The sequence below is a fragment of the Pungitius pungitius genome, chromosome 5, assembly GCF_949316345.1.
Source record: "Pungitius pungitius chromosome 5, fPunPun2.1, whole genome shotgun sequence".
NCBI classification, from domain to species: domain Eukaryota; kingdom Metazoa; phylum Chordata; class Actinopteri; order Perciformes; family Gasterosteidae; genus Pungitius; species Pungitius pungitius.
In genome coordinates this window covers 13,180,358-13,202,538 of record NC_084904.1, presented here as the reverse complement: position 1 = coordinate 13,202,538, position 22,181 = coordinate 13,180,358, and the positions used below count along the sequence as shown (strand labels likewise).

The 22,181-nt window shown below is 43.3% G+C and overlaps 1 protein-coding gene across 12 annotated transcripts in view; it reads left to right on the top strand.

Annotated features, from left to right (window-relative positions):
• The first annotated feature begins 242 nt into the window (after positions 1 to 242).
• Positions 243 to 22,181, top strand: part of mef2cb (myocyte enhancer factor 2cb) — a 64,532-nt gene continuing 42,593 nt past the window's right edge. For 10 of the 12 annotated variants that reach the window (XM_062562375.1, XM_062562372.1, XM_062562371.1 and 7 more), the window contains exons 1-2: positions 243 to 478; positions 7,661 to 7,790. The gene's annotated coding sequence lies outside the window, so the exon portion shown is untranslated. Of the gene's footprint in view, positions 479 to 7,660; positions 7,809 to 9,755; positions 10,027 to 22,181 lie in introns of those variants that run through there. The other 2 variants (XM_037483615.2, XM_037483617.2) reach the window with 2 other exon arrangements.

The following is a 22,181-nucleotide window of genomic DNA, read 5'->3' as shown; positions in this document are numbered from 1 at the left end:
ATCCCGGGCATCCATATGCCCCGTGCTGGCAAAGGTTTGAGGTGTGTGAGTGTGTGTGTGTGTGTGTGTGTGTGTGTGTGCGTGCGTGTGTGCGTGCTTGCAAGGGGAACAGGGTTGGAGCGGGATTGGGTGTCACTGGTCCCCCAGAAGGCTAAATATATGGAGGAGTGATGGGGACAGGTGAAGTCAGCTGGGACAGTGGGGTGGGGTCGGAGGGGGAGAGTCAGACCCGGTTTCAGTTCAGACGGAGATCGGGGGGCAAACGCAACCCAAATCGGGGTTTCTATTCAAAGCCAGCTGGTCTGGCTTTATCACATGCAGGACATTGATTTCAGGCAAATTGGTGTTTTCTTTAAGTCAATTATCTTCTTTCTTTGTCTTGGTTTTTTGTTTTTTTACTTTTGAAGTGTTTGATTGAGCTGGTCGGTAGTTGGTGCTGCGGGGTGTAACTTCCTGGGGAAGCAGAGAAACAGCACGGGTGAGTTTTTACAGCACACCGATTCCCTTCCTTCCCTTCAATCTCCTCCGGATCTCACCTGCTTCAGTCAGGATCCAGAACCATGCTCCGCACAGTAGGTCACAACGTGTTAAACAGAATCAGCCTGATGTGAGCTGCACAATTTGAACCCAAATTGATTTAGATGCGCTGTAGCCGGTTTCATTACAGCCTTACTGGATTCAGGGAAGGAGCCTTTGTCATGTTGCCCGATACAAAAAGACTGTACCAGTATGAACAAGGCAAAAAAGACTATTAATTGTTGTTAACGTTGGGTTTTTCCTGCTCTTGACAAAGTGAAAAGACACCAGCGAAGCTGAGGGAGGAGTCCCATCCCAGCAGTTGCTAATTACCTCTGTTAAGCACTTGGAAAATCACTTATTTAGACTGCTGAAAGTGTGCATGCGTTTTAAAAGTCTACTTTATTTCACCAGGCAAGACAAATTGTTTCATTCGCTAAAGTGTAACTTTATATTGTGTTTCGCTGCTTCTAATTCTTCACAGTCAGTTTAGGTTGCTGGTACTTTTAAGGGTAATTGCTTAGAACATCTCATTGCACAATCTGGAATCATCAGCAAAAAGAAAAGAGCATGACCTTAACATGCTGTTTGCTTTAGAAATGACTCACTCCCTCAAGGTAGCTACCTAAGTGGCAACTACACACTTCAGTAGCAGTATGTGTCACACAGCTGTGTGTTTAAGACATGTCTGGCAAACTTTGGAGACAAAGGAAAAAACTTTTGTCATATTAAATGGACAGAAGAAGGTTTTCTTACTTACTCTCCACTGCGGCGCACAAAACACAACCAAATGGGATTTTACACTGAAGGGTTTGTTTGATTTTATTGAGCGGTGATTGACTGTGTTGGACATTTTCCTTTAACATTTCGTCTGACTGTAGTTCTTGGATGGAAGGAACAGAGAATATTGTTCCTTGATTGGATTTACTTTTATGTTGAGTGATTTCTATTTATTTATTTATTTTACTTAAGATTTACTGCACAACCTGCTGGTACAACTACAAATAAAAACAAATAAGGAAAATGGAAACAGTTTTCTTCTATCCTCTCGGGACAAACGCTATAGTAACGAGCTAAAATAGAGTAAATTATCAGAAAAAAATATTTAAAGATATAAAAAAATCTCAAGTTGCATTATTTGATACCTGTCCTCCTGCTATCAAGCCGAATAGACAGGACCGGAGAAACTTTGACCCAGTTTGAGAGGAACAAACGCTCTGCCCCTGAATTCCACGGCTTTGATGGCGAGGGCAGCGGAGGAAGCGAGTTGTTGTCTTTCTCTGTAGGGCGGCGGGCGCTCTTACTGCCTTTGAAACGCTCATCCTGTCACTTCACCCCCACACTCTGCCATTAGTCTCATTGTTGCTTCTTCATGCCGAGTAGGGGGGGGGGGGGGGCATGTTTGTTCATTTCCACTGGTAATGTCTGATACATGAATATAGATTGAATAAAAAGTTCATAAAGGAACGGGAAGGTTATGAGGCGGCAAAGTAGTAATTTGCTGTTTGATTACTCTGTAACACCCGCTGACAGAAGAGCAAGGCAACAGATAGGGTAGTACTTAGTTTCCATGGTTATCTAGTGGGAAACACTGATCCCGAGAGTCTTGAGTTACCTATGTGTGTTACTTCAGAGATTGGATTTAATTTGTAAAACAAATAAGCACTGAAACCAAGAAATATTACACATAATGAAGCACTTTCAATTGCTTATTTATTCCACTGTGGTGGCTAACAGTCATTATTCTCTTATTTTGTCTTTAATATTTAGCTTTGGAACGTTTCCACCGACGGTCTAGCTTCTTGTATGAAAGCTCTCCTTCCATCTGCCCCCCCCTGAGCGCTGTTGAAGGCCAGAAAACAGCATGACGCTCCGCTGTCACGATACCACGTCCGTGTGCCGGGGCCGCCCAAATCTACAAAACACGGGTGCTGGCGCGAGGCAGATTCTTTGATCTGCGGCTAATCTCAGTTGCCTGCCTCCCCTCTGATCACGTCTGAATAAGAATGAGTCGGTGGGGGAGTGGGGGGGGTGATCCGGGAGGCACAAAGAGCTTAAAACGCTGCCGCTCGTGCACCGATGGTCGCCGGGGCCTCGCTCATGCATCTGCTGGGGGAAACCCTCATTTAGACACACATCATATTCCACTCCGCTTTACTTCACAGTGAGATGCTATCGGCTGCTTGATGAGAGTGTGGGAGAAGTTGCATAGCCATGCTGAGTGATCTTTAATTGTCTGGGGAGTTGATTGAGGTCAGCCGCTGCGGGAGGGGCTTCTGCTGTGTAATGGTTACTATGGGAATTGGAAACAGTGATGACTGTAGGCTTCTGTGCTACAGCTGGATGCTTTTTTTTGTAGCATATACAGGTTAGGACTGTGAGCTGTAACAGCTTTAGTCCATCAAGTGGTCTGAAATCCCCAAGTTCTCATACAGTCACAGATAACGGAGTCTCCTGGAGTTGCAGTTAAAGATTTCAATCGGTGAGACACTGTATGCCCTCCAAACAAATCAACCAAATGTATTGTAATTGCCTTCAAAACAACCTGTAAAACAACCTGTATTCCCCATTTGGTAATGCTGTGCCTTTCTAAACAGACATTATAAAATGTCTTCATATGGCTATTTTTGGAACTGCCACCACTTTATTGTTAGGACGAACATACCGTGTTTAAGAAAGTTCTTATTTAAAAGAACACTGATTGCTAAGATAGTTAAACAAAGCGTATGTCGACAGTTTTAGGAATTGTGAAACAAACAGCGGGAAAAGTTCATCAAAAACCAGCAAATGAAGTAAACCGTAACAATTTAATAAACTAAAAGTTTTATCTTTTTTTGCTGAGCAATATGTTCAGCAAACTTGAATGAAAAAAAAATGTAATAATAGTATAACAGTTCTAAATTCATGTACTTTATACAGTTTAATGTTAATTGTTAATGGATATGTAATCAATTACGTTTCTGCATTCAACAATAACCCTCTTTGGGATGGAGCTTTTTAACCATTTCAGGAAACACCTGGCGGGACCCAAAATGAAATCTGGCACTGGCATCTGTTCTTTATGCGCAAAATAAGAGAAAGGGCAGCGACAACAATCAAATAACTGGGCCTGTGTTGGAGCAGTTCATAGGGAATTACTTTCCATCCATCCCAACTGCAAAGGAGGAAAAATAATTAGAGAGTGAGTTTCTTTTTCATTCCTCGCATGAATCTAGTGGAGACAATACAACTATGAGCCCATATAGTGACAGAAGGTCCAGCAATTACACAATAAGAAAAGACGAGAAGGAAAGGAGAGATAGTTTCTGGGATTAAACTAAAAATAGCAAGTAAATCAAAATAAGAATATTTTAAATGGTTTAAATGGGATAACTGGAGCTGATACTTATTTTATGGCAACATTACTTTACTTAAATGTTTAGAAGATGTCTCTGAATGAAAATGGCTTCATGCTACTATACTGAATAAGAATAATTTAGGGTGGAAAAAAGAAAAGTCTTCAAACTTTGCATGGAGACCTCCAATTAACACATACATGAAACCAGTTCATTCTGTTGTGAGAAAGATGCAGAGCTCCCCTGCAGGCAGCACATTTCATTACAGCTGAGTGCACCTCTACAGACAAAATGTGCTTTTCACGTGTAGCAGGTGGTGGACTGATGGTCCCTGGCATGCGTATAACCTACAGGATATTAAAGCATTTTGATTGTGAAATCAGTGAGAGGTTTTGACAGTTTAATCAAAATTTTTCATGTGCAAATATCAAGTAAGTATAATCAAATATGAAAAAAGTTATTTGGATGTTTTTCTTGTTTACACAATGTATCACCATAGATTAAATGGGCAAAGGGCAACACATTCTGCTTTTGACTTTTTTCAGTTTCATATATTCCATATTATTTTTCTCAACAGGAGATACTGCATGTGCTTGTGTCTGTGTGTGTGTGTGTGTGTGTGTCCGTTTTTCTCTACATATTCACATAAGATAGAATAGAAGTTGAAGAAGCAACAGGTCTGATCAACAGCTTGGCCGCAGTCACAGGACCACGGGGCTTTTCCTATGATGTAACTGGAGCATCCAGCAAAACAAAGGGAGAGCTTGTTGTTCAGCTTGCGCCTCATCCATAATGCACGAAAGGTGTCCAGACAGAATACTGTTGGTTAAACACGACACATGCAAATCACCAGCACCGTCTCTCCTTTAACTTTGCCGGGCGTGGGGTCGTTACTGTCTGTTGCAGTTTCAGAGGCCTTCTGACCTTGTTATTATTGCATTCAAGTCGGTTCTGTGTGGTTTGATCCGAGAGGTTGCTGTTCTGAGTCTGAACCGCAGGGACAAGGAAATATATGAAATGGTACAGTGAACTTATTGCTGGCTAGACAGTTAATGGCCAAACCGCACAGAAACATTTTATTGAAAATAGGGCTCATTGCAGAATGAGTCATTCCATTATAGTACACAGCAGCTTATGATAATAAAGTAGAAACTGCTTCTGTTGTTTTTTTATTACTAAGACTACAAGGATTCCAGTTGGCCAGAGCTGCTTTGGCCATTACTGACGTGGATTAAAGTTCATGAGATGTGTGATCATTTAATGTTCAAGTCAATTCTGTTCATTTGTGATTTCTTTACTTTTATTATAAGTGAACCAGAATAGAATAAAACATAACACTACTGCAGTAGTTAATCTGTCTTTTAAGTCTTTGGATGACAGTAGTAGTCAATGTAACTTATCTAAATAACATATACAAATATATAATACATTTTCATATGATATTTTTTCAATGGTGATTTCCACAAGGTTCTAATACTATATACATACTCAAATACTGCATTATTTACATTCTAGAATTATCAAGGTAATAATACTTGCAATCCAAAGTCAGGAAGACGAAGGTCACTTTAAAAAAGTTCAATCGAGTGTACAAACAAATAATTCTGTGAATTTCTTTGTTTTATATATTTTTTAATATAAAGACATATGATTTCAGTTAATTAAAACGTTCTCACCTTTGTGCCCCTAATAATAGTGTAGCGAGGTACAATTCATGCAACTATAATTACTGATGACATTGCCCTGTGAGTTTCATTATAAACCTTATTAATAAGGATCTCTAAATCATGTGTAACATAACGCTGACTTCCACAAAGACCAAGTTCAGATCAGCAGGGAAATGTCTCACATCTCTCCTCCTGAGTGTGAGATTACTTAGAAGTTTCCTTTTCGTAAGAAAAGCACTTATATTTCCAGGCTGTGCAAATAATTAACACTCAAAGATGTATAGAGACTATACATTATTGCATCAAACACACATAAAAAACGCACACAATTCCTTATATTACCTCATAGTTTATTTCTTGAGGCTTATGTCATTTATCCTAGTATTTCCTACAACAATGATAATGAATATCTTTACTCCTAAGGTCCCAATTAAATGGCCAGATTTATAATAGCTTTAGTTATTGGGACTGTCCCTCAAAACCATAAAGCTCCACCCTAAAGACACGCACACACACACACACAGCTGTGCAGGAGTAAGATCCACAGATCCCCAGCTGAGCCCGGGAGTTAAATTGGCCTGCAGGTCTTTCTGTTATCCTTGTGAAGCTTGGTCGTCACGTTGTGTCGCATCAATCTACTGTCAAAACACCAATCGTCTCTCAAATTCATTAGGGAATGAACGCAGGGAGAATGACTGAAAACAGTAAATACCAAACAAAGCTTGAAGCATCCTCAGACGTGGCTGATATACATCAAGTACTCCGTGTGTCTGGTAGTGCTTCTGTAATACGCACTGAGCTAATTCTCAGGAGCAGTGAGGCACAGGGCCTGACAGCATCATCTACTGTGACAGGCAGATTGTGTTTTCACGTGAGCGTGATCGACAACAGATTGCACGGAGCCCGGGCTGTTCCTGTTTGCCCTGGAAATGTGTTAGTGTTTATCTTTTGCTGGTGAGAGGCATTCCTTTCTTTCTCCCTCCGTTACAAAAAAAACACGCGCGTTTTGAGGCGAGCTCTTTTGCATGTGTGTGTGTGTGTGTGTGTGTGTGTGTGTGTGTGTGTGTGACACGCTCCTGTGAAGTGACTGCCAGCAGAGGCTTAAGGAACAATCCAAGCAAGATCAATATCAGCAAACCGCACTTATGTGTTTGACTTAACATGCAGTCGCAGTTTCCCCTCTTCTCTTTTTATGCGCAGTTGATGCCAAACCTTGCAAAATTACATTTACCCAAATGCCTAACTTGTGCGTGTGCACACTATAATATGTTTTAAATTACCTAATCGTATTGGCAAACTGATGATTTTTCTCCATGAGGCTTTGATGAGAGGCAACCCACACTTGAAGCACACACACACACACATACACACACACACACACACACACACACAAAGCACAACGCAAACGCACATCAGAACACAAGTTCAGGATTGCATGTTCCAAGTGTAGGAGGGAGGGACACTGGCTAATGAGTTGAGCAAGGAAAGTTTCAGATAGCAGGACTACTAATGTTTTAATTGAGGAGAAACATGATTTGGCTCACAATAACACAAATGCCACAACCTACCAAATGTAACCTTGCACGCTCAGTTTGTTGGAACACAGTTATTGTGGTGCTAAGTCTAAATTTAACAGCTGTAAAAGGCACACAGTGGGAATGACGTATTACAATGAAACAATGATCTGGCTTTAATGCTCCGAGTTGTTTCAGTATTCAGATTTAGCCACGGACCCTCATTTGGTAGTCTCAAGACTAAAATATACAGTAGGTCTTTGCTACTTTGCATCAAATGTGTGAGCGCAGAAGGAGGTTTTAAGTATGCCTTCACTATAAGTTCATCCCTGTAGACAAGTTAGACTGTTATGAACGAGTTATGAATATGCATGGGCCAACGTTTGCCTCGTTTAATGTATTTTCACCACTCCAATATATTCAATCCACCTCCCCCCATTTATTTCTCTGTACTTCATTTGGACATTAAACACACACACAGTCTCACGCACACACACACACACACACACGCACATATACATTTGTTAACATGGATCCTGTTCACTATGTGCCAAGTGCATGCAAACAATTACCATTTTTACTGGCAGGTACACTCTCTCATCTCCTCCTGTGTTACTTCTCCTCCCAGGTGCCAACCAAAGACAACCCCAAGTACTGTGAACACGGAGAGGACCTCTCCGATGAATTACTGACAGGCAGCACAGACATCTACCAGACTGAGGGCACGCAAGACGGCTGACAAAGAGAAATTGAACGTGGTATGTGCGACCGTCCAGGTACCCGTTGGTTTTCATGCGTCAGTGGCACGTTAATGTACGTGGAACGTACAACCTGAGTGGAGAACCTCATATACTGAGGGTGTCAAATATGTTTGCTCCATTCAGGCTGATACGTGATGTTGCATTTATGAACCGACTGTCTCTTACAGACTACACCTTATTGATTATTATAGAGACCTCGGGGGGGGGGGGGGGGGGGAGGCAGAGGAAAAGCTATTAAAGATTCAAGGGTCATGTAATGTGAAGGTGGAATCCAGAGTCATCAGACACCAGTGACTTGAGTTACGAGCTGTAATGTCCGCCCGTCAAGCAGATTAGCCAGCTTGATTTATTTATTAACTGATTTCTTGTCTTGCCATTTCGTACCCTGGTGGGTTGGTGTGGCTGCATACATTGCTTATGCTTCACAGGTGAACCTCTAAGGGAGATTAGGATGCTTCTCAGTGTCCACTTACACCTCCTGCAGTCTGCAGTGACATGCCGAAAAGCTGGAGCCTCATAGAAAGAATGCTGAATTGTGTGTCTATATTTAGAAAACAGTGTGCCCCGACTAACATTTTGAGTAAAAAGTGATGGTGCTGAACTGCCAATAAAGAAGAAGTTTTTTCCCCTAACAAGGACCGGCAACACCGCCCTTGAATGGTTTCAGTAAAAGAAATTGTAAATAATTATCACCTGTATGTAAAACTTAAACTATCCCAAAATATAACACGGACGAGCAATCCGAGAATCAGAACCTGGTGTTATTTCCCTTTACCGAGGTTGTATTGATGAAAACTCCAGAGTGAGAACTGATGGTGCATAACAGGCCCCATTCAAGGCAACCGCTCCTTAAACTGATACGGCGCCCATATAATGTGAGTATAATAGAACCAGAGAATAACAAGACCTATCTGGGATACATCTCTGTACAGACTGCCTGTCTGGATCGTATCTGAAGTGGCAAACTTGCTGTTCTAATTGTTATCTTCACACTAATAGAGTGGATGTTTTGAAATCATTTGGTCGGGTGGATAAAGGCTTGGTAATTCCCCCATGCTTACTGTCTGTGTCAGGGCTTATCTGAAGGAGATAGCAGGGTCCTGCGGAATGATTGGCAGCGTGCTGGAGGTGGGGAGTTTGTAGAGACTTAGACAGCAGGCAGCAGTCATGTTGCACAGAAGTAGGATGAATCTGTGGAGGACTGAATGATTGTTTTATTTTGGTTCTACTGAGCAAGATTTGTGAGTTGAAGCTGCTTTAATTGCAATAACAAATCCAATTTGAGCAAGAGAGATCCGTTCTTTATAGCGTTTTCCTGCACATACAGATGTGTCTTTTGAGTCTCTTTTTGCATGAAACAACATGCCACAAGTAAAACATCAACTTTGGCTGCTGGATTTAGCTCCACGTCGGCTAAAGATGCTTGAGGTGCTCTCTGTTGGTTCATTAGTTAAGCGCGCATCCCCCATCATCTTCCTCTAGTGGTCCTCTCGGAGCAGTTAATTGTGCGTCCACTCAATCGGGGCTGGCGCAATAATAAAGCATTAAGAGCCGTGTCTCCTTCATTATAGTGGAGTTGGGAAACGTGAGCCCGCCCCTTTCACGAGTCAAAAAAAAAAATCGATTATTTCTCGTCGCACTGGGAGAGGAGTGGGTTTGGGGAAAAGACGGGGATTGTGGGGAAGGAACCGAGAAGCTTCTCAACATTACCACCGAGATCCACCGGACCCGCGGCGTGTGGCAGCACCACCTCGCACACCATCACCGCTCCACCGGGCCCCTCCGCGCTCCCCGGCACCTCGCCGAGACTCCAGGCGAAGCGTCTCCGCCGCGTCCCGAGCAGACTGTCCGATTAGAGAGAGAGAGAGAGAGGGGGGGGGGGGGAGGGAGAGGGAGAGGGGGGCAGGAAGGGAGGGAGAGAGAGAGAGAGAGAGAGAGAGAGGGGGAGGGAGGAGAAGAGAGAGAGAGAGAGAGAGAGAGAGAGAGAGAGAGTAGTTGTCTCTGGCATTATAGACACTCGTACCACGTACTGTAGGGTTACTTTTTTTCACCCCCCCTCCCGGCGACGTCCTCAGCTGAGTTGCACTCCTGGATTCTAAGTGCGTCTCGGCCAAGTCCGTCCCTCCTCCAAGCAGCAGCTCCCCGACCGCTCCGTCAGCCGGACCGAACCAACCGGCGGACCGCTCGCCGTGTCTTTCACTTCATCCCGGACACGATTTTACACGAGAATAAAGTAAGTAACCGCGCTCACACGCAAACAACTAAAAAAAAAGAAGAAAAAAAAGAGACTCATTGCATTCGGCGTGATTCGTATTTTATTTTTTAATGTTGCGGAGGGGAAACTTGAAGGTCTGTTTGGACGCGCGCTTCCTCCTCACCCGGTGGACAGTTAGTGCGTCTATTGATTTGTTTTGGGACCCCGATCGACTTAACGCAGGTGACAGCTATGCCCTTTTATTACAGGCTGATATCAAATAGCTGCTTATGGTGTGTCTCGTGTTTTAGTCAGTGTTAGTGTTGTCTCGACCTTGTGCAGCCTTCTCGTGTCCACATGGAGACGCGCAGCCCCGGAGCCTCATCCAGCGAACACGCTGCCCTCCTTAATAACATAATACAATAAGTTGTTCCCCTGTGCGCTGTGGAGTGCCACGTGAAAAAGTTGCACTCTTACATTAAAACGAAGCGATGTAGACCGTTTTAGTACATCACGTGAAATCATATTAAAACTTTCTTCCAAAGACTGGTTGAAATAAAAAAAATAAAAAATACAGGCTGAATTCATTTGCTTGTTTTACTACAGGTAATTTGCTGAATGCAACATAATGCAGGGAAACACCGTGCACATGATGTGGCCTTGCCTACTTAGTTAATATGTATGCATTAGGCAGTTTGTTAAATGGACTAAACTGATGTGCATTAATGATCACATAAAATAAAGATAACCCACATATAGGAAACTTTCGTGAATGTATTAGAAAAGATTCCATGGTGTGAACATTAAACTTTTTCAAACTAAAATACAAGAGACACACAGTTTACACACAGACAGTTTGAGCCGGAATTCATGCAGATTTCAATCTGAATCAGGTTTTAGAGTCAAGTTTTGGTGTTTTTAGACTGAATTCTAATTAATTCAGTGACTGATTGTTGAGATATGTTTCACTACACTGAGAATGTTACTATTAGTAAGTGGGTTTAGTTCACACCAGTGGCTTAATTGAACCTGTTGCAGAGAGCGGATTAATATTGACACCATAATTAACCTGTGGCACCCTTTAAATGTTGCAGCTTTAGAAAACCAGATAGATGTATTTGTGCTGTACTTAAAGTATGGTTCGGAAATGCGCAGATTACCTAATGATGGTTATGAAATTTGAAATTACACCTTTTTTTTTTTTAACAGATTTTGAAACTGGGATGCTTTATAATATAAGCATGCACGTTAATAACAGTTGTAAATCGGTTAGAAAGTAATTTAACAATTAGAGTACCGACATGAATCCTTTGCCTTTTTTTAAATAAACAAAATGTATTAATGTAGAGAAATATGAAATATCAAAATGAATAAATCTGATGTGATATTCACAACACATTTTAAAGTATATACTAAAGTTGAAAAGGCATGTAAGTGTGATATTTTGAGGGCACAGAATATTTTTAAAGTCATAATTTGTTTCTGCCCACGACAGCGTATGGACCTAATTAAAAAATGACACAGTTTATACAAAGTATGTGCAAGGAACAATTTAAGACATTTTCCCATTACTTTTTACAACCATTTATGCAGTTAAATATGAATTGAAGTAAAATATATATTAAAAGAATGTTTTCACGCATTGGCCTTCCCTCTTGCACATCGTCAGTGAAATTGTTGTGCGCGGCCTGTCTGGCCTGTTGCTCTCTTGGGATTTAGCGTTAGGTTAATCCGCTCACAGAAAGGTGAGCGCTCGCATGTGGACCCCACGATTACACACAGAGGACTCTGTCAACCAGGCTCTGTAATCTCAGAGACCCAGTGCAAACACACACACATGCAGCCGCACGCAAATTCACACAGGCAAAGGCATGGTCTGCCCCCTTCGCTGTCTTTCTGTCACGCACACACACACACACACAGCTACACACGCCATCACACAAATGCACACACACACACACACACACCGACACCCACACTGGCCCGTGCTGCTTTTGTTTCCCTTATTCTCTTTAACACCTCTCCTTCATCACAAATCATTTGGGATTTTGGGCGCTGATTTCACAAAACCAACATTGACGACAAACCCTTACCCCTTCACACAGAGAGGGATTAGAAGGTCACGTGTCTCTGTGATTGGCCGGGGCATTGAGCCGATTGTAAGGGCACTTTGCTGTACACCAGGGGCTCAGTGAAGCTTTAGTTAAGTGAATGGAACGGACACACTGTGTGCCATGCGCAGAGTTTTTTCATGGGTCTTGAAAGTGTTCAGCGGAAATCAAGATGGAATGGACTGCTGCTTATATATTTTAATCATAAATGTCTACTATAATTCCTGCGACTTAAAAAGAATATGACTGAAGTGAGCCAGTGTGCTGCCTCGGAGGACATGTAATACTGTGCAGCAGGCACATTTCAAGATCTCCTCCTTCTATGAAAACATTATTCTTTACGGAAACATCAGACGCATTTCTGTTTGAGCAAATAATTTAATGCCCCCTTTTGCTATGCTTTAAAGTTTTCTTTTCACTAATAGTTTCAAATATTTTGGAAAGGGTTTGCAGAATTTGCTCAGCTAAACATCAATAAAACTCTCATTTGCAGATTACAGGTTGGCAAGATTTGCCGGTAGATGTTGGAGTACTGTAATTGGACTTCATGCCCTTTGGCTCAAATAAGAAGGTATCGTCAATTGTGAAGGATCATATTTACCTCATATATAAGAAGCATATAAAATCCTAAACTGTCAAGAGACATCCCTGTATATCCTGAAAATATTGCAACATCCATACGTTTTTCAAAGAAAAAGCAGATGGAAATACCTCAGTTTCATAGTAACTCAAGGGCTTGTTGTATTATTGTTTATTGCAAATGACAAGTGTTCCCTCTTTTGCCACATGGAAGGAAAAGTATTTAGTTTTTTGTCCATTTTAATAGTACGAATGAAACGTGTTTATTTACAGATTTTCGGGCAGACCTGCCTTTTTATCCTAACTGTTGTGCACTTTAGAAAATGTTTTCTGTGCCTTTGGAGTACAGTCCGTATACCTTCAGAAGAGCGGCAATTACTAGGTGAAACTCAAAAGGTAATAATCTAAAGTAAATAACACAGTCCTCGAATGGTTCACGGTGGATTGAATGCATTTATTTGAATATGTCCTGTTTTCTTTTTTGCATAATGATGCAAGTCTTCTTCTGTCTCTATCTAGTAATTAACGGTGACGTTCAGCAAGTTTCTGTGTACACTGTAAGTGGATGGGGGTGTATTGGGTTTGTTCACTGGGGTGTTAAAGATCACAGAGGAATATATCAGCCTTTGATGTTTAATTGTATTGTAAAACACACTTTAGAATATTTCTGCATAAAGTACTCTTCTGGCTGTGCTGTGCTTTATGTTTGCTGTTTCTTTGTGTGTTTGTCTGTCAGTATGTGCTGTGTGTCTGGGAGGTGTGTGCGCGCTCATGTTTGTGTCTCGTCTCTGTCTGTTTGCGCGTCGGAATGTTTGTGCTTTTGTGTTTGTTTTTTTTGTCTTGAGTTTTGTGAGGTTGTCGCTGGTGTATATTCAAATGAAAATGCGTGTATTCTTCCCCTTTATTCTCACTCTGAAGAGGGTAGGATTTGATGTCTGGGATGATGGAGCAGTCTGGAAAACAGTGTCAGTGTGAGGGCTGAAAAGGCAAAAGGAGACAGATGCGCAGGAAGAATGAGAACGAAACATTCAGAGATAAAACATAGATGCAAAAATATTTGAGTTTAGGCGACTTAAGAGCATAGCAACACAATATTTGGCCTCTGATCAGGTATTCCTTATTAAAGAGTGATGCTATCGTGATGTCACGCTTAACACTGATGAACGGGATGTCCTGCCTTCTTCTTCCTGTTTCCTGTTTCCTGCCTGGCCTGTTGGGCTCTATGGCTGCAGCAGCTGCCTGCTGGGTGGTCTCTGCTCGGTAGTGCTGACCACACAATCATATAGTCAGCTGCAGCCCACCTAAAGAGACACCCAAAACACCTCACCATACTTGAGGCCTGCTCACTGAAATATTTGGACAGGGAACGGGTCCTGGGAGAAGGCCGGGAGAGTACAGTGAACAGAGGACTCGATAAGACAAAGAGAAACATTTACAACAGAGGTAGGATTTCATAGTCTAAACATTCGATGATCAGGCTGAATGCTCGGCATCGAGACTTGAATTGGAAATTTAGTGGTAAATGAACAGGTTTTTTTCAATTGGTCATTGACTTGCCCAACAGACACCTACTTTACGTGGCTTTACATGAGATTTGTCATTTTTAGTAGTAGTCTTAAGAGACAGAATCCAGGGAGCCTTGTCTTTGATACCACATGTTTACAGTGCACATCTGTAACAGCTACTTTAACTTACTTACTTTAAGTTTTAGGGGTCAGTTTAAGGGCAAAGTATTTACTGTCCATGTGGATAAATCTGGCGACAGAAGGCCTGAACACACTGCCTGACCTGTGAACGTTAAGGGGCAACTTCATACCCACCAATATAATTTCAGAGAGCCCCTCCGCCCCTTTACAATCTCACCGTGACACACATTTGGACTACACCCAATGCCAAAAAAAAGAAAAGAAAAAGAAACTAGGTAGGGAGAACGGGAGAGAAATATGAAGAAATGTTTTCCAGGAGCTGTAATTTATCTTTGTCACGGCTGCAACATAGCCGAGTCATTCTCCAACGTAGTGCAGTGAGACGCACAGAGTTAGCTCTGTGCCTTGGCCCCACACAAGCTCACATCCATCCGAAACCGCTGCCACAATCCGCGCCGCCACGGCCCCCCATCCGCGCCGCTGCAAAACTTCACGTGGCTGTTGCGTATTTTAGCAGATCTTTTGTTCACGGTAGTTTCAGAGGAATAGGGTCCTGAATTAGACCCTAGTCAGGCTTTTGTGTGATGCCTCTCCCTTCAACAAAACCAAGTCACACTAAACTGCCACTAATAGTTTGATGTGAGAATGAGTCTTAAGTGCGATATTTATTTTTCAATCTAGCATTTCAGTGTTCCGAATACAGTCTGCGGCATCGGGAGGTTCGCTGCACAGGTCCGAGGGGACCGTGCTGCTGAAAACGCTGTTAACACCGTCGAAGTCGACAAGCGGCTAAATGCGAATCAACCCCCGGTGCTCTCTCTCTCTCTTCGGCACAGAACACAGCTCAACCAGGCGGTGTCCTGCCAAAGTCCACACCAGTGTTCCTTTCCACTGTCATCTGTGCCATTCCCACACCAAAGGCCAGCCTGTAAAAGAATGCTTAGCACCAGACTGTTCTGAACACTTATATTACTCATATGACCAGAGAGAAAGTCAGGAGAAAACAAGATAAAGAACAGAGAGTAAGAGAGAAATTAATTCTGCTCAAACTTTTCAGCTAAAACGTATCTGAAATCTTCAACTTAATAGCACAAAATAACATACAGCAATATGAAATTCCCTTAGGGTGGAGAATGGTGAAGCAAAACCTCCTAACACCCCCATTCCCCCAACCCCCTCTATATCTTTCTCTCTATCTCTCTCTCTCAAATCCTCTTTTTTTTTACAATTTTTTTCTTCTTCCCCGGCTCCTTCTGCCATGTGATGTATGGCTTTTTCCAATAGTGGCTCTTCCAAAGTGCTGCTCGTGATGTCATTAATTTTATTCATACTTTATGGATGCTTTGTCTGAAAGAAAGAATAAAAAAAACGAGCGAAAAAGGAGAAGATAGAGGGAAAGAGAGAGGCAGGGTGAGAGAGGAGGAGGAGGAGGAGAAGAGATGGTGTTGCGGAAGGAGATTTTCAGTGCAGTTGCATGTATAATGAATGAGGGGGCACTTTGTTTGAAACTCCAGCCCGGCGCTTCACTTCAAGGTTTGCTGGGCAGAGTGGGGCCTTGTGATCTCACACCGGCCACTCTCTTTACCCTGCCAATGGATGCTTTCACCTGGCACTGTTGTTCGACCCAGTGGAAAAACAAATAACCTTGTGTGTGTGTGTGTGTGTGTTGAAGAGAAACACAGAGGGAGAGAGAGAGAGAGAGAGAGAGAGAGGGCACCGACAATGGAGCAAGGGGGCGGGTGGAAAGGGTGAGGAGCGGGCAAGAGAGGAAAGAGGTGAGTTTGTATAACAGTGGCAGTGCGATGACGCCCAGACGATACTGAGGAGAATGCTGGCACTCAGCCCGCACTTCCTAAATAGTGCTCTCTACATAAATAGCTCAGCCTTGATATTGACTTGTCTGGTGTGTGTGTGTGTGTTCATATGTGAGTTTGCTGGATAAGAGGACAAGGATAGTTTTGTTTTTCACTATGTTTTTATCTGTTATAAATTATTATGCAGCGTTGACGATCCGCGTTGTTTTTACGCTCTTTGTGTGTGCGTTTGTGTATTCGGGCAAGGAGCGAGCCACATTTATTATTTGGGATAAAAATGGCCTCGGTCTTATTTTTGGCCCCGTGCTGGACTCGTTGTCTTATAAATAGCCGAGGAAGTGCGGGGGGATACCTGTCGTGGCTCCAGCCCCCACCCCCCCCCCCCTCTAGCAGAGTCCCGGAGCCTCCACGTCACATCCATCCCCCGCCGGCCCACTCCGGGGTACGGCGGAGCAGCCCCCTCAGGCCCCAGCAAACAGGATGAGACTCAAATTAAGGGTGTGAGAACATCAGTCTCTAGGATCAGCCTGCAGTGAGACTTAAAAACGGGCTTTCTGTTATAAAAGTACACATTGAAACAAAATAACAAGTTGATTTCTCCTCACGAGCACTGAGAGATGTATAAGTGTCAAGATGGTAAAACAAAATAGTCTTTAAAATGAGATCTCTTGTAACAAGTGTAAGGTCATAGGGTGGTTTTCTCTCCACTCCTCCATCTGTATGCCGAGGTGTCTCGTTAATTTGGTTTTAACATCTCAGGCATATGCCATGTGAACAGCACTGGGGGTGTTATTCTCTCTCTCTTTGCGTCGACGTACACGGTTTTCCTCACATTCCGCTCTCACTTTCATACAGGATCATCCAGCTCCACATTATTGATGGTATAATCGGTTTGTGGGTATGATGGAGTGCTCAATAAAGCCAGAATGTGTGAGCAAACCTTTCCTTCACAGCCAATGAGGTTTTACGGTAGAATAGACTCATAGTAGTCTGTTTTATTATGAAGGATTCACACCATCCAGGGTCAAACTCATTGTGTATATCACAATTATGTGGGCGAGGGAAGAGTTTTGTTGCTTATTGTTGCTCTTACCCTTTACTCTGCATTATATTCAAACCATCTAATTATTTGTTCTTGAATCAACATTATTACCTTGCTCTTTTATCTGTTAAACTGTCATCCAGCGCAAGTGGAGTTGGTTCTTGTAGGAAAGAAGAAATTCAGCGCACGTTAAGCCCGTAATTCTGTTAAACACGAGCACCACCTCTGCTCCATCCTATAGCTCGAGATATTGTCACCCTCTTAATGATCGCACTCTACGCCTTGTTCCCTCATAACAGGGGCCCGGTAATCACGTTAAGAATGGAGCAGAAAGAGGGCAACAGAGAGAAGGAGACATCTTAGAAAAGCTTTACTGCCCTTGGTGGACCGTCTCTTCACATGGTGAAAGAAATCATTTCCTTTTTTTTTTTTTTTTTTCTCCGAATGTGCTTTCTTCCCTCTTTCTCCGTGAAGGGCCTTGTGCTGCCTGTTATTAATGTGCTTTTGACAGCTTAATTTGATAAGCGGGCTACTGGTTAAAGAAGCCTGGGATTGTTCTCATAGAAAGAACACGCTTTTTTTCCCTCCCATGTTCTTCAAAATGCTGCCGCACAGTCTGTCGATGACCCACTTCTGAGAGATGGTCGAAAAACAAGGAAGAAAATTTCAAAATCCACAGGGAGGAGGAAGAAGAAGAGAAGGCTAGAGGGTAGTGGGGGAGAGAAAGAAAGAGTGAGAAGGGATACTATAAGTAAGAAAGGCACTTGTGGGACGTTAACTCAAATGCTTTTCTTTCTTCTCTCTCCCTCTTGCCGCCTCCTCACTCCTCTTCTGCACTGAGCAGCCTACCTCCCGGCGCTCCTCTCCCCTGTAGCCTAATCGGTGGAGAAAAGCTAGCAGCGATAACGGGGATTAGCTTCCACTGCTCGCCAGCTCCCCTCGGTTAAGTACACGTGTAATGAGTTGTTTGTTTGGGATAATGCACAGAAGGTGCAGGAGAAGCCCAGAGCGGCCCTCACCTCCTTCCTCCTCTGCTTACATACAGACACAGACACGCACGCGCACACACACACACACACACAAAACAGAAATCTGCACATCAAGTGGATTTCTAACATGTGCAGTATCAGAGCAGCACACGCGGTGTGAACACACTGACGTCCACAGGTATGTGCAAATACATACATTCACACACTCAACCCTCTCACAAACACACCCACTCATACAAATTCCCACACACAGCTGTGATGCAGGTCACTTTCTGTGCAGGGTTGAAGGGAGAAAAAACAGTTCGGAGTTGAGTGGAGTCGGTTTAGTGTGTGTGTGCGGAGGCGGGGGGGTAACGTTCTCAGGCCTTTGTTGGGTCATAAGGCCAGGAGACTTTTCTCAGGGTGAAGAAATTGAATGATATGAGAAAAAAATAAAAAATGAAGGGAAGGAACCAGGAGAAGGAAAAGGGATAGGATGTGCCCGCTAGTCTATGCGCGTGTCCGATGTTGTGTTCATGCGAGCAAACTATGTGCGTGTGTGTGTATATACATGAAGTGGAAAAAGCTGTTGCCTTGTGGAGGGGACGTGCTTTGCTATCATTAGCCGGGGGGGAGGGAGTAGGAGGGGGCAAGCGAGGTTATGTGAACGGTGCAGCTGTGCTCGCAGCAGAGGGATTTGAGTGCAGAGGGGGGGGGCTGGGGGCTGGGGGCTGGGGGTGGGGGGGGGGGAACTCCATGCAGCCAGGTCCTTCACTGAACCACCAGCTCGCAAAACAGAGAAGATAAAAATTCAACCAAGCAGAGGGCCTTGTGAACCAAACGCAACTCCACGCCGCCCCCTCCGTCCGCCGTCCCTCCACCCCCCCCCGCTCCTTCACTCCTCCACTCCAGACCTTTACTTCCCAAATAGAGAAAATAAATAAATAAAAGATTCAAGCTTGATGGCAGGGATAAGAGTGCAAGAAAGAGGAAGAGAAGGAAAAAATAAACAGTCATGATTTATACATAGTGACGAGTCTTTGTTTGGCAATTTGATGTTTTAATTTCAATTTATATCTCTGATTTCAGTCAAAACTATTTATTCAATAACATAATAATAATAATAACATGGATAGGCCTATATCTTATTTTTTATTATTTTTAACATTGCTCATTATCATCATTATTATCAATGGAGAATTGTTGTTAATAATATGCATCCTTTTCGTTCCAAAATCAATCAAATTTGTTTAAAGCTTCCTCCCCGCTGCTCTCATTTTTTTGGCTGAAAGAATCGGAGCCCACGTAGCGAAGGATGGTGCAGCAGACGAAGACCCGAACTCGCTTGTCAGCCTGTGTGATCAGCTGCGGTAGCGAGACAAGGCAGAGGTGGCTGAGAGACGACAGAACACAGAATGGCACCGGCGTGCACTGCTAATGCATTCAGCCTGCCACCCTATCCAACAACAAGGCAAAATATCACACAACTCACTTCACAAGATGTTCCTACAACAACAACATCAACAATAACAGACACGTAAATGCACGAATACACGCAGACACACAGTCTCACACGGGCGTGCATAAATAACCACACAGCATGTTAAAAACCAACCACGAGGAACAAGAATTTAAAGCCAGAATGTAAGCAAATTGAGACTCGGTGACTGAAAAAAAAACGAAAAAAAAAAAACGCTTTGTGTTAGAATTAGAATTTAAGCGACTAACTTCTGTGGGGCACACAAAAAAACATCAACAAAATACGAAAAAGGAGTTCCTGCTGAGAAAGGTTGGCTAAAAATAGAGTTGGGTCAAACAGCAGTAGTGCTTTGACAAGAGGTTGATCTCCGTGTGATACAGCGGCCTTCACTGTCGCTGCATATTGAGAGCGGAGGCACTCTGCCAAAGCATGTAGCTTCACAGAAGTAATTTAATATTTGTTTCTCTATTATTTCATTCCCCTTCTCTCTCCATTGCTTATGGGGGTTAAGTAACAGTAAGCTTTATCGGATTACTGGGTCTGAGGTCTCTTTCAAACCACCCTTTTCCATCTTGATTTTGTGCAGCTGTGCAGACTTTTTAATCATATGCTATCTTTTTTCACCCCCCCCCTCCCGCTCCCTTCCTCACGACGTCCCTCCTCCCTTAACATATGTTAATGGGCTGCTTTCTGTGACAAATTACGAGCGCTGGCTTTGATGAGGTTGGGTTGTGATGGAGCTGGGAGTGGAGTACAGTGGGACTGCCAGACCCTCGCCGGTCCCCCCCCCCCTTTAACCACTCCAAAAAGGAGCGCGGCACCCAGCCGATGACTAATGAGAGGCTTTGACTGGGTCCGGCCCGGCTCTGGCCTCGGCGGGGCCACTCCCCTCCACAGAGGCTGATCTGTAGGTACCGTATGCCGCCACACGCCCTCCACACTCCATGCAACCTTTATCCTCATCCACCCCCCCCCCCCCTCCCCCATCCCAAAAACGCTCCTCTGGGAACTGTAAAGCGCTGTGAGAGTAATTCAGTATACCATCAGATAAAGGTTCATATTTTGAAGACCTTCTTCTACAAACATTTTTCATCATAGAGATGGGAAAAGTTTTCAATTTATTTAGCTTTTTGATTGAATTTACTTTAACTGTTTGTTTGACTTCAAACAAAGCACAGGGAGGAACATAAATTATGGATGCAATGCATACGACTTAAGTTTACGTTGTGTCGGTGTGTGTGTGTGTGTGTGTGTGTGTGTGTGTGTGTGTGTGTGTGTGTGTGTGTGTGTGTTGCGAAGGCACAGTGGTTGGAAACATAATACCAGCCTTGCTTATACAAACACGAACAGGGGAACAATTTCTGTTTAATGATGCGCAGCGTCAACTGGGAAACAATGCTCACCAATAATCAGCACAATCAGCTTGCTGTAGCAAAAAAAAAAAAAAAGAAGAAGAAAAGAGGAGTGAACGGTGGAGTTTTTTAAAGTGTTGGTGGGGTGGTTGGGTGACAAATTCTGTCTCTCTTCAATCCTTCTGCTTATTTCTCTCTCATCTCTCCTTATTTCTGTCTCTCTTTCTCTGTCACAATCCCTCTCTCCCCCGTGCTCTGCGATCTAGGTTACACGGTTTCCTAGCAGAGTACAGGGACCGGAGGAAGAAAAAAAAAAAAAAAAAACAGAAGGTCGAATCTATGAAGGACATCCTTGTTGAAGTGTGCAACCTTCTACTTCTCTGCAAATTACCCACACGCTGTGCATAGACTCAAAGCAGGGCTGTGGATCTCACTTCAGCTCAGCAAGGCTGCGACCATGACACATGCTGCTGTTAGAGCGTCACAATTACAGGGAGACGCAGAGGTCTTTTTTAACTGACATTTTTTTTTAGAGGGGGGGGGGGGAGTTAGCCAAGCCTGAAAATGTGTGTGCCAATTGCTTTATAGAGTTATGCTAATTATGATGAGTGCCTGTTTCATTGATTTTACATTTATAAGTTGAAGCCCTCAGATCACTGAACTCAAGTCGAAACAGTCAAAAAGTACAGCAGATTGCCAGCAGCTTCGGTATTTGCCAGTTAAATCAATCACAACCACAAAAAAAAAAAAACCTCCACGTAGTTTCATTGTGGAATCCAAATGTGCAGATGAAGCGAAACAATGAAAGATAGTAAATTCCACAACTTCACCATAGAGCTGCCTGCTCCAGCATGCTGACTTAGTTACAAAACAAAGCCTCCAAAAAAGGGAAACAATAGAATTAACCCCTTTCAATCAGCATTTATTCAAAACACATAACGGCCCATGAGCAAACATGCATTTCCGTACCCACCACGTTAATAGACACGCACGGATGCACATGCACACAAAATGACATGCTCCAAAGGGTGACAAAACAAAGCTGGTGAAGAAAAGGGAAGTATGCCTCGTGGTTGCATGAGGGTTAGCCATGTTAGCAATAGCCTGCGGGCCCTAATTGAGGCCAGGGGGGAGCATTTAATAATTGCTGTCAGAAGATCAGATTTAATTCTCCTCTCCTCACAGCCACCACTGCTGTAGGG